The sequence below is a fragment of the Vulpes vulpes genome, chromosome 8 (genome assembly GCF_048418805.1).
Source record: "Vulpes vulpes isolate BD-2025 chromosome 8, VulVul3, whole genome shotgun sequence".
NCBI lineage: Eukaryota > Metazoa > Chordata > Mammalia > Carnivora > Canidae > Vulpes > Vulpes vulpes.
Genome location: NC_132787.1, coordinates 38,136,399 through 38,147,303, shown reverse-complemented (window position 1 = coordinate 38,147,303; position 10,905 = coordinate 38,136,399).

The window sequence follows — 10,905 nt, the reverse complement described above, 5'->3', positions numbered from 1 at the left end:
CCCCCCCCCCAAAAAAAATAATAAAATAAAATAAAACAAAATAAAATAAATGCTTGCCCCTCGTAGATGTCAACAGATTAGTACCTAACATCATGCATTCTATACCGTCAAGGGGATGCATTACATTCTACGCCTTCAACGGGATAGTATTGCTTTTGGGGGTGGTGGGGGTGGGAGGGAAAATGTCACAAGTCCTTTCGAAAGTTTTATTAACACTATAAAACTTTCCTCTAACCAAAATATACAGCTCATCCCAGGCACACATATTTTATGTATAAATTCTAGATGTTCACTGACCATCAGAAGCCTGACCACAGTCACCAGGTGAAGAACCTTTACTATATAGGGGCGCCTGGGTGGCTCAGCCACCCAGTGGGTTAAGCCTCTGCCTTTGGCTCAGGTCATGGTGGGAGGCTTGGGATCCAATCCTGCACGGGCTCCCTGCCGTGCACTCTCCCTCTGTGTGTCACTCCCCCTGCTTGTGCACTCTCTCTGTCAAATAAATGAATAAAATCTTTAAAAAAGGAAAACTTTACTATGAAGGAAGAAGACCAGATGAATACGATTAAATTGCTGAAGCTTGGATAGCGCTCAAGGATGCCTGGAGCAAACGATTCTAAACGGACTCGCTGAACAAGGCCGGCGTCCCTAGGTGTCCAGCGCCCCCTCGTGGTGGGCTGTACCGCCGGCAGGGACTCCCGGGCCCGCCGAGGAAGGCAGGGTTCCTTGGGATTATGCTCCACCCTGGGAGTCTACCCTCAACACTTCACGTGGCCTCTGTCTCCCTATTTATCCTTCAATCACCTCCCTCGCAGCTCATCTAATAGGAATTAAAAATCTCTTGGAGGGGCACCTGGGTGGCTCAGTAGTTGAGCATCTGCCTTCGGCTCAGGGTGTGATCCTGGGGTCCTGGGATTGAGTCCCATATAGGGCTCCCTGCAAAGAGAGCCTGCTTCTCCCTCTGCTTATATGTATCTCTGCCTTTCTCTGTGTCTCTCATAAATAAATAAATAAATAAATAAATAAATAAACAAATAAATAAATTCTCTTAAAAATATAAAGTAAAAATAAAAATCTCTTGGAGCAGTAGAACGTTTCCAATGACAGTTTTATCAACTGTAAATTGGTAGGTTCGGGGGAGAACAGTGATAAATGATTTTGTTCCTTCTGTTTCACAGATTTGAAACATGACATTACTTATGGCTGTCACAGACATCTCATTATGTTAATAATTATTACACTTCTGAAGATTTCAGGACTGCTGTAACTAAAGGGACCAGCTTACGCACGTTTTTGTTTATGTTTTAAAATATACTCTCTGTATTCATACTGTTGTGCTATGTTATATCCCCAAATTATAAAAAGTCATTGATGGTTCAAAAGTGCTTTATGGAGTCATAAAAGCAGCAATGATGATAGCAACATAAATCTGACAACTCAGAACAATGTCATCCATGCTCAGTGAGCAGGATTTCAGTGGGCATATAGTATGTGTGCATATATTGAGACAAAGGAAAATGTTAAGAGTGATTATTTTGCACATCAAGCAAAAAAAAACCTCCAGAGAGGAGCTACCTGGAAACTATGTTTTACTGACTGTACACCCCTCGTCCCCAATGCATTATCATCTGTGAAATGTCAAATAGTGGCTCAAAGTCATTAAAATTTGTCGTGGCCAGAGCCTACAGATTTTTCTTTTTCAAAATAAGCACAAAATAGCATTTCCCAGAATAAAAATTTAATTTTGCTCTGAAGACAAAAGAACGCATCAGAAATACGGCACATCACTCAAAGTTGTCCTCCCCCCTCAGAGTGAATACAGGTCCAAGTCCCACAACAATAGACAAAGCAGTTGTGAGATGAACGACCTAAATACTTAGAGAGCAGCTTTATCAAAGGCCACGGATGCAGATCATGTAGCTGGCAGACAGGGTGCTACACAGACTGTAAAATCGCTGTTGGAATGGGGACAACATTGATGATGGCAAAATAGTGAAGTTTTGTTCTGTTTCTTTCTAAAAATCCCTCCTACAAGAGAAAAATAGTTTGTGCTATTAGAGATTGTTTTGTGAATGAAAGGGACGCATTGGCATCAGTACAGATGGAGCACTGGTTTGGGGAGCAAGAAGGCAGGAGGTTGAAGATGTAATGAAAGAAGCTGTACCTTCCTGTGCTTTAGTTTTTTCCCTCTAAATAATTGGAAATGGGGGGCTCTTGGGGGGGCTCAGTTGGTTAAGCATCTGCCTTCGGCTCAGGTCGTGACCCCGGGGTCCTGGGGTGGAGCCCTGCACTGGGCTCCCTCCTCAGTGGGGAACCTGCTTCTCCCTCTCTCTCTGCCCCTCCCTGTTTGTGCTCTTTCTCTCTCTCTCTCTCTCTCTCTCTCTCTCTCTCTCTCTCGCTCTCTGAAACAAACAACAAAAAAAATAACTAGAATCCTTAAAAAATAAACATTGGAAATGATGATGATCAGTAGTAGTAATAATAATAATACCTATTTCATACAGTTGGGGTAAGGATTAGTGAAGAAATACATAGGAAGGGCTTACTTAGTACAATAATTGGCAGATATCGAGCGCTCAGTAAAGATTAGTATTGTTGGTCACTAGTATTGAAGGTCAGTTTGAAACATTTTAATTCACAGAGAACCCCTGAGAGTCTTCAGTATGCCTCCTGAATCCAATTCAGTGTTGAAGGAAATAGAAACATTTCCCGGTGATTCATAATGCAGTCACCAAGGATACATTCTTTCCAGTGTGTTCAGGTAGAAATGAGCAGCACAGAAGAGAAACTGCTTCCTTCTCCCAAAGCCTAGAAAGTACTCTGACTCTGTGGGGCAAAGGTGCTCACATGAATGTTTTGTTCTAGTTTAACTTCTTTATTGAGATGTAATTCACAGAACATAAAATTCATCATTTTAAAGTGTACCCTCCAAAGGTTTTAGTATATGTACTATGTTGTGCAAACATCACTACTAATTTCAAAACACCTCTATCACCGCACAAAGAAACCCCACACCTATTAGCAGTTAGTCCAAATTCCTTGCCTTCACCAACCCCCTGGCAACTGCTAATCTACTTTGTGCCTCTATGGATTTGCCTACTCTGGACATTTTTTATCAATGGAATCATACAGTATTTGGTCTTTTGGGGTTGGCTTCTTTCAATTAGCATACTGTTTTCAAGGTTCTCCTATGTTGTAGCATATATCAATACTTCATTCCTTTCTATAGCTGAATAATATCCCATTATATGGCTATATCACATTTTGCTTCTCCATTAATAACTTGACAAACTTTGTGTTGGTTCTATTTTTGGCTATTGTAACACTGCGATGAATATTCATATACAAGTTTTTGTGTGAATGTGTAATCAGTTTTTTTAGGCATATACACCTAGGAATGGAATCGCTGGGTCACATGATAATTCTATAACCTTTTCAGGCATCCCATTAGTTCTTTTATTTAGATCTTTGATTCATTTTGAGTTAAGATTTGTGTATGATATGAGATAGAAGTCCAAATTCATGGGACACCTGGGTGGCTCAGCAAGTGAGTGTCTGCCTTCAGCTCAGGTCGTGATCCTGGGGTCCAGGGATTGAGTCCCACATCGGGCTCCTTTCAGGGAGCCTGCTTCTCTCTCTGCCTCTGTCTCTGCCTCTCTCTCTGTCTCTCATGAATAAATAAAATCTTAAAAAAAAAAAAAGAAAGAAAGAAATCCTTCTTCTTTTGTATGTGGATATCCACATATCCCAGCATCATTTGTTGAAAAAGTTTTTCCCTGCTGAATGGTCTTCCTATCTTTGTCAAAAATCAATTAACTGTAAATGTCTGAGTTTGTTTCTGGACTCTTAATTCTATTCAATTGGTCTATATGTCTATCCTTACACCAGTACCACACTGTCATGATTATTATTAGTTTTGAAATTGGGAAGTGTGAGTCTTTCAATTTTTTTTTTTCAAGATTGTTTCAATTGTTCTTGGTCCCTTATGACTCTATATGAAATTTAGGATCAGCTTGCCCATTTCTGGGGGAAAAAAAGCAGTTTTGACAGAGATTGCTTTGAATCTGGAGACCAATTTGGCAAGTATTGCCATCTTAACGATGTTAAATTTTTCAGACAGTGAACACAAGATGTTCTTAGATTTGCATAGACGATCTTTAATTTCTTTTAACAGTATTTCAGAGTGTACAAGTCTTGACTTTTTTTTGTTAAATTTATCCCTAAGTGTTTTAGTATTTTTGATGCTATTATAATGAAAATTGTTTTCTTAATTTCCCTTTCAGATTGTTCATTGCTACTGTATTGAAACACAACTGGTTTTTGTATATTGATCCTGTATCCTGCAACTTTGCTGATTTATTTATGAGCTGTATGTAATTGGTGTTTTGTAAATTCTGTAGGGTCTTCTATATATAGGATCATGTCATCTGCCAATAAAGATAGTCTACTGCTTCCTTTTCATTACATGAGTTTTTGAAATGCAAGGTGACACTTCATGACATTGATAATGCCAACAAAGAATATTTCTCCAATTGCAAATGGCCTACTCACATAATGTACTTTAGTGATATGTCAGAACCTATCACTCAAGACCAAAATCTCACAATGTTGGGGATACAATATCAGGATGTCTCAAAACTAGAACTCTGGCACAGTAGCAGCTTCAAAGTTTTACTATTTCCCAACATTTGCTTTACTTGAGAAAGAAATAAAAAAAAATATGCTATTGGGTATATTTAAAACCACTTTGATAAAATGGAAAACTTTATGTGTGTGTGTGTGTATGTGTTTTTAAAAGATTTTACTTATAAAAAAAAAAGATTTTACTTATTTATTCATGAGAGACACGGAGAGAGAGGCAGAGACATAGGCAGAAGGAGAAGAAGGCTCCCAGTGGGGAGCCTGATGCGGGACTTGATCTCCTCCCCCACCCCACCCCCCATCATGTGCTGAGCCAAAGGCAGACCCTCAACCACTGAGCCACCCAGGTGCCTTGGAAAGCTTTATGTTATGTATATTACCACACACACACACACACACACACACACACACACAGTCTTGAGATTGTACATCATGATAAGAAGTTGCTTTCCAATGCTGAACAAAGCCAAGAATTAGATAAGGAATCCATTTGCCCCCAACTTCTAGGTTAAAACAGTCAATATTCCAACTTTTGTACATAATGTGCTTACAGACCTAGGTCCTGGTAGTTTGACCAACCATTTTCATTGAGAATGTTGTCCACAGTTCTGAGTCTGAGTTTAATCTGCTTACCAAGGACTGTCTGATGAAGCACTTGATGCCATTCCTTCCATTTTTCTAACTTGGTAGAAATGGTCAAAAAAAAAAAAAAAAACAGGGGCGCCTAGGTAGCTCAGTCAGTTAAGCATCTGCCTTTGGCTCAGGTCATGATCCCAGGGTCCTGGGATCAAGCCCCACATTGGGCTCTCTGCTTGACAGAGAGCCTATTTCTCCCTCTCCTTCTGCCTGCCACTCCTCCTGCTTGTTCTCTCTCTGTCAAATGAGTAAATGAAATCTTAAAGAAAAAAAAAAACCCATACTGGATACAAGATCTGAGCCATGGCTCAAAAAATATACTGGATACTGGATACCAAGCTGAATATAGATACTTTAGTGAAGATCACGAATGTATCTCTTTCATTGAGTTAAAACAAAGTAACAAAGTTACTTTGTAAGTGCTTTATTACATTATTTTAAAATTTGTGATGATTTTTAAGTGTATAAAAAATTTAGGTACTTGTGTGTACCAGACATCCATTAATGGATGCCAAAGTTTGAGAAACACCGATTAAGTAAAAAGAACATTGGGCTGGGAGCCAAGAGGGCTAGATTCTAGTCCTAGTTTTGACCTTGGCTTTGTTAATTAACTTCTGTTAGCCCAAGTCTCCCCATTTTAGAATAGACTGGTATTCTTTGTTGTCCTGGCTTCCTCCCAGGAGTTCTGTGAAAAGCAAATTAACAATGGATAAACAAGCGCTTTGTAACCTGTAAGACTATGCAAATGTATGAGATGAGATAATCTTTTAAAATCTATATTTTGGTTTTCCCTTCTTTTGGTTCCTTTGTGTACATCTCCAGCAGTTGTCAAATAGACCATTCCTCTTGGCTTTGCATTTGTAAATCTGGCCTATCCACCACAATAGAGAAAGAACCCTGCTTGTCCCTGGTGAAGAAGGTTGCCCAAGGTCTCCCAAATCCTTCTCTGACTCTTCTGTGTCCCAAGATTCCTTGTCTCTCCATTTCCTGAGTCCTCCCATAAGTATTTGGAGAAGGCAGGAGCTGCACAGTTCTCTGTCACACACTGTGTGACTATGTACCCCCACACCTGCCTACAGAGATCTGTTCCTAACCCCTAGCTCCATACCCCAGCCTCTCTTTCATTTTCTCCCAAGGAAAGTCACACCTGAGATTCTGTAGACACACATTCTCCCCACCAATCACCTCTGCTATATCCTGGACAAAGCTGCTGGGGTGCTGAGCCAGACAAGCGAGAGAATAGCCCCACCTGCACTCCCCACTCTCCAGGACTAGATTTATGCTTTATTGTTGGTGGCAACCATGGAAACCACAGATGACTGTGAGTCAGAGGGTAATAAACAGGATTCTTTACTAACAGAAGTTGCCTGGAACAACCCTGGGAGGGCAGGGCCCTAGATTTCTGGTTTGGACTCTGAGAACTTCCTAGAACAGCAGAGCTCCCAACTCGGATATTCGGGAAGGCTAACAAGCACAGATAAATCGTTTGAACTTCTTCTGGAGTTTCTTCTCAAGACCCCCAATATCCCCTTGAACTTTGCGTTTCCCCATCCTGAGCTTCTTTTTTTTTTTTTTTTTTAAGATTTTATTTATTTATGAGAAACACAGAGAGGCAGAGACATACACAAGAGGGAGAAGCAGGCTCCCTGCCAGGAGCCTGATGTGGGACTCCACCCCAGGACCCCAGAATCACATCCTGAGCCAAAGGCAGATGCTTAACCACTGAGCCACCCAGGTGTCTCTCCAACTTGAGCTTCTTTCCATTCCTCAAACTCATCATGCTGTCTCTTGGCTCCTGACTTTCCTACCTGAGCTTCCTGTTGCTGGAAATGCTCTTCTTTTTACTCAGAAAGCACCTATTCATCCTTTAGGTATCAGGTCCCTTAAATGTCAGGGCCTTCCCAGAACCCCAGAAAACATGGAATCTTATTTCTCACTCACTTGAATAAGGTCTGGAGATACAGGGTGCTCTCCATGGAATCCTCGAGGTTTCAGGCTCCTTCCCACTCTGCCAGCCCTACAGGTGAGTCCCTCAGCCTCATGATCCAGGATGGCAGTATCTGCTCCAGACAGCAGAAGGGAGACAGGAACAAGGGCTTGTGCTGGCTGCCGTGTAAAACAGGTCATTAAATCTGCCAACAGGTACTCAGCACCATTGGAAGGCAATTGCTTTCCACCAGCTCAAACTCCCTGTCCCTCCTTCCTAAGACACTCCTGCCTGCAGCCAAGGCCTCTGCCAATTCTCTTGTCCCACCTGCCTATTGGCATGCACCACTGTCTTGCTACTTTAGAAAAGAAAGGGAGACCTCTCACCAGTTGTGGTCTCACCACCGACAGCAGGCTATGGGGTGCGTTGTGGAGAATTTTAAAACAGTGATCAACCAAAAGCCAGCTGCTCTTTATCACCTCAACCAGCAATTCTAAATATCAGTGGAAAAACATTCCTTTCCTGAGAAAACATTTTGTTGGTCTAAGTTCTAAATCTAAACTAGTGCTGTAGTTATCACTGGCTTTCAACAATAGATTAGCAAGTTAGCATTTTTTTAATGTGTTTTTTAGGAAACATTATATTCTACAGAGAATTTCAATTCTGGAAATTCCAGTGATACAACCCCCCCACCACCACCGACTCCTGATTCAGGCCAAGTGGGCCCCTTTTGGATCATACGGCCCCTTCATGCTAGGTCAGCGCATCCATCTGGGCAAACTATCTCTGCGTTTAAAAAGGAGATTCAAAGGAAGGGATGACAGCACTGAGGATGTAAAGACAAAAGAAGTAAATTGAGTTATTTTGCACCTGTCTACTTAGACTTCTTATTTGTGTTTGAAATTTAAACAGTGAAAAGAAGGACAGATTCCAAGTGGGAATTTTTTTGTTTAGTAAGAGTAGGCATGAAATGGAATCATTTCATTTCACAATTACTGCAGAAAATAATTTTGTCTAAGAGAGGAGAAAGGTGTTTAAAAATAATCCATGCCATTGTCAAACACCTCAGCCTCAGCCTCTCATCCCTCCCGATTTTTATTAAGATATAATGCTTAGATTGGAAAAGCTTGGTCCCCCCCCACCCCCCACCCCCCCCCGCAAAAAACAGATGCCAAAATATGGGTTTTGGTGAATCTCTTTGTAATCAAATCAACACAAACCTATGATAGGTCTTCATGCCTTCTCTGTCATGTGTATATTTTTGTTACAGGCACAGTGCAAAATTAAAAGGAAGATATCATGGCCTACGTTTAGATGTTCTGGATTCAGTTATAGTATCATGCAGGGCAGCAGGATGGCAGTATTAATTTCTACGTGCCCCGAGTTGTCCCAGAATGCCTAAGTGCTGAAGGAGAATCCTTTGAGCACAAAGCAATGAAATACTAAAGGCATTTAGTCATGCAGACGACAAACTCATAGCAGAGCTCCATGCCCGATCTATCCATCTTAACTATGCATGATTCCTAAGGGTGCCTAGCTGGTTCAGTCAGTAGAGCCTGGGCCTCTTAATCTCAGGGTTGTGAGTTCCAGCCCCACGCCGGGTGTAGAGAGTACTTAAAAATCTAATCATGGGGCGCCTGGGGGACTCAGTTCGTTGCCCAATTATTGATTTCAATTCAGGTCATGATCTCAGGCTCCTGGGATCAAGCCCCACTTTGCGATAGGCTCCTCAGTCTAGCAGGGAGTCTACTTGAGGATTCTCTCCCTCTTGCCCCTCCTCTCTTTCTCTCTCTCTCTCTCTCTCTCTCTCTCAAATAAATACATCTTAAAAAAAAATCTATTTGTGATTCCTAAAAAAAAGGATCTGGTCAATGCTGACCTGCTATGAAGCGCACTCCGTGCCTTCACTGAGCCACCAGCGGTTAAAGAGTGGCCAGCCAGCTCTGTCAGTCATCTGATCTGGGTCGCTTCTCCTTTGCACATTCCTTCAAGGAGGAGGAAGTGAAAAGTTTCAGATTTACTTTCAACAGCTGAACACATCTTTAAATAAAAAGCATATATCAAAGGCACTTCAGTGTTTCATATTTTTGTAAACATTTATTGACTTATAGAAAAAATTTTCAGTAACTTTTGCCCCCAAATTATTGGATGATGGAAAGTCAGGATCTTTTCTTTTTTTAATTTGGGCAGGAGTCTCCCACTTGCTGTCAATTATCAATCACTTCTCAGCTCATTTGTTTATTCCAACCATGTTTCTATTAGATTAATTTAATAACATCTGTGATGTGATCCCCTATAAATAATGCATTCAGCAACAATCATTAATATATCTCTCATAAGTGTCCAATTTACTGGTAAGCCATATTGTCTTGTTAATTTGCTCAGAATCTTCATTATTTCAGCAATAGATAATTATGTGTCCATTGATGCATTCTATTTACATTATACACATAAATTGCATTTAAAATACATCAGGTAAAGTTCTAAGTACCTTATAATATTAACTCATTGGGTCCTCATCACAACCCATATGTGACAGATATTATTATCTATAATAATATATAACATATATTATTATATATTGAGGTACAGAGAAATAACTTGCCCAAGGCCAGACAGCTAATAAATAGCAGAACCAGGCTTCCAATACAGGCTGCCTGATTCCATTCATGAGCTAAACAACTGCACTATGCTGCCTCTATAAAAAAATTTAAGTCAGGGGGAAGCTCTGTCCATCTTACTTAGGAAGGAAAGTACAATCCCAATAAACTTTTAAGTTTAATGTGAATTTGAAATATATTTCTATTTGATCAATTTTATACTATAATTCTGATGTGAAGAGTATGAGAGAGAGCAAACAGGGCAAAATATTCATAACTGATAAATCTAAGGAAAGTGTATATAAGAAGTCATTGTATTATTTTGCAACTTTAAAAAGATGTTTTAAAATAAGTTAAAATAAAAGTGATTTTATTTTTTGATGTTAATAATATACTAAAAGTTGCATTTAAAACTATAAGGAAAAATTTTAGGTCTAAAAAATATGCAAGGGGGTATATAGTTTTCCAAAATTCTTTTGGTAGTGGGAACAAGCACAAAGTTTGAAGACAATAGTCTTAACAAGGAACATTTCAGGAAACTGCCATGTGATTCTTCCCCTTCCACCTCATTGGCCATAACTCACCACATGGTCATTTGCGGCCCCTCCCATGGGTGAGTTCTGGGAAATCAGACTGTAAGATAAAGATATGAAATGGAAGAGGTTTATTGGAGGCACTCTTGGCCTCAACTCCTGTGGAGGACAAATGAAACAGGCCTACCTAGGCTGGGGAAGAAGTAGGGAGACAACACAGTTGCAAGAAAAGCCTTAGCTGATCCCACAGGCAGCTCTGGAGCGACGATGACCCTGCTGAGTTGGCCCAAATTGGAACAAGAGGGCTGGAACTTTATACTTCCACATCAGCCAGTCACGATATAGGCTGTCCCAGAGGAGAGGGCAGAAACTTGAGTAAGGCAGCTCTTCAGCTGAAACAAACCATGAAAGGGGAAACTCAGCTGCAAGCTGTCAACAGTGTCCACTGCATCCCCATTTTACAGATAAGGAAGTTGAAGTACATGAAGACTAAATAGCTTGCCCAAGGTCACAGAGGTGGTAAATGGTTGTATCAATTCTCTATTGTCATGTTAATGCTGCATAACAA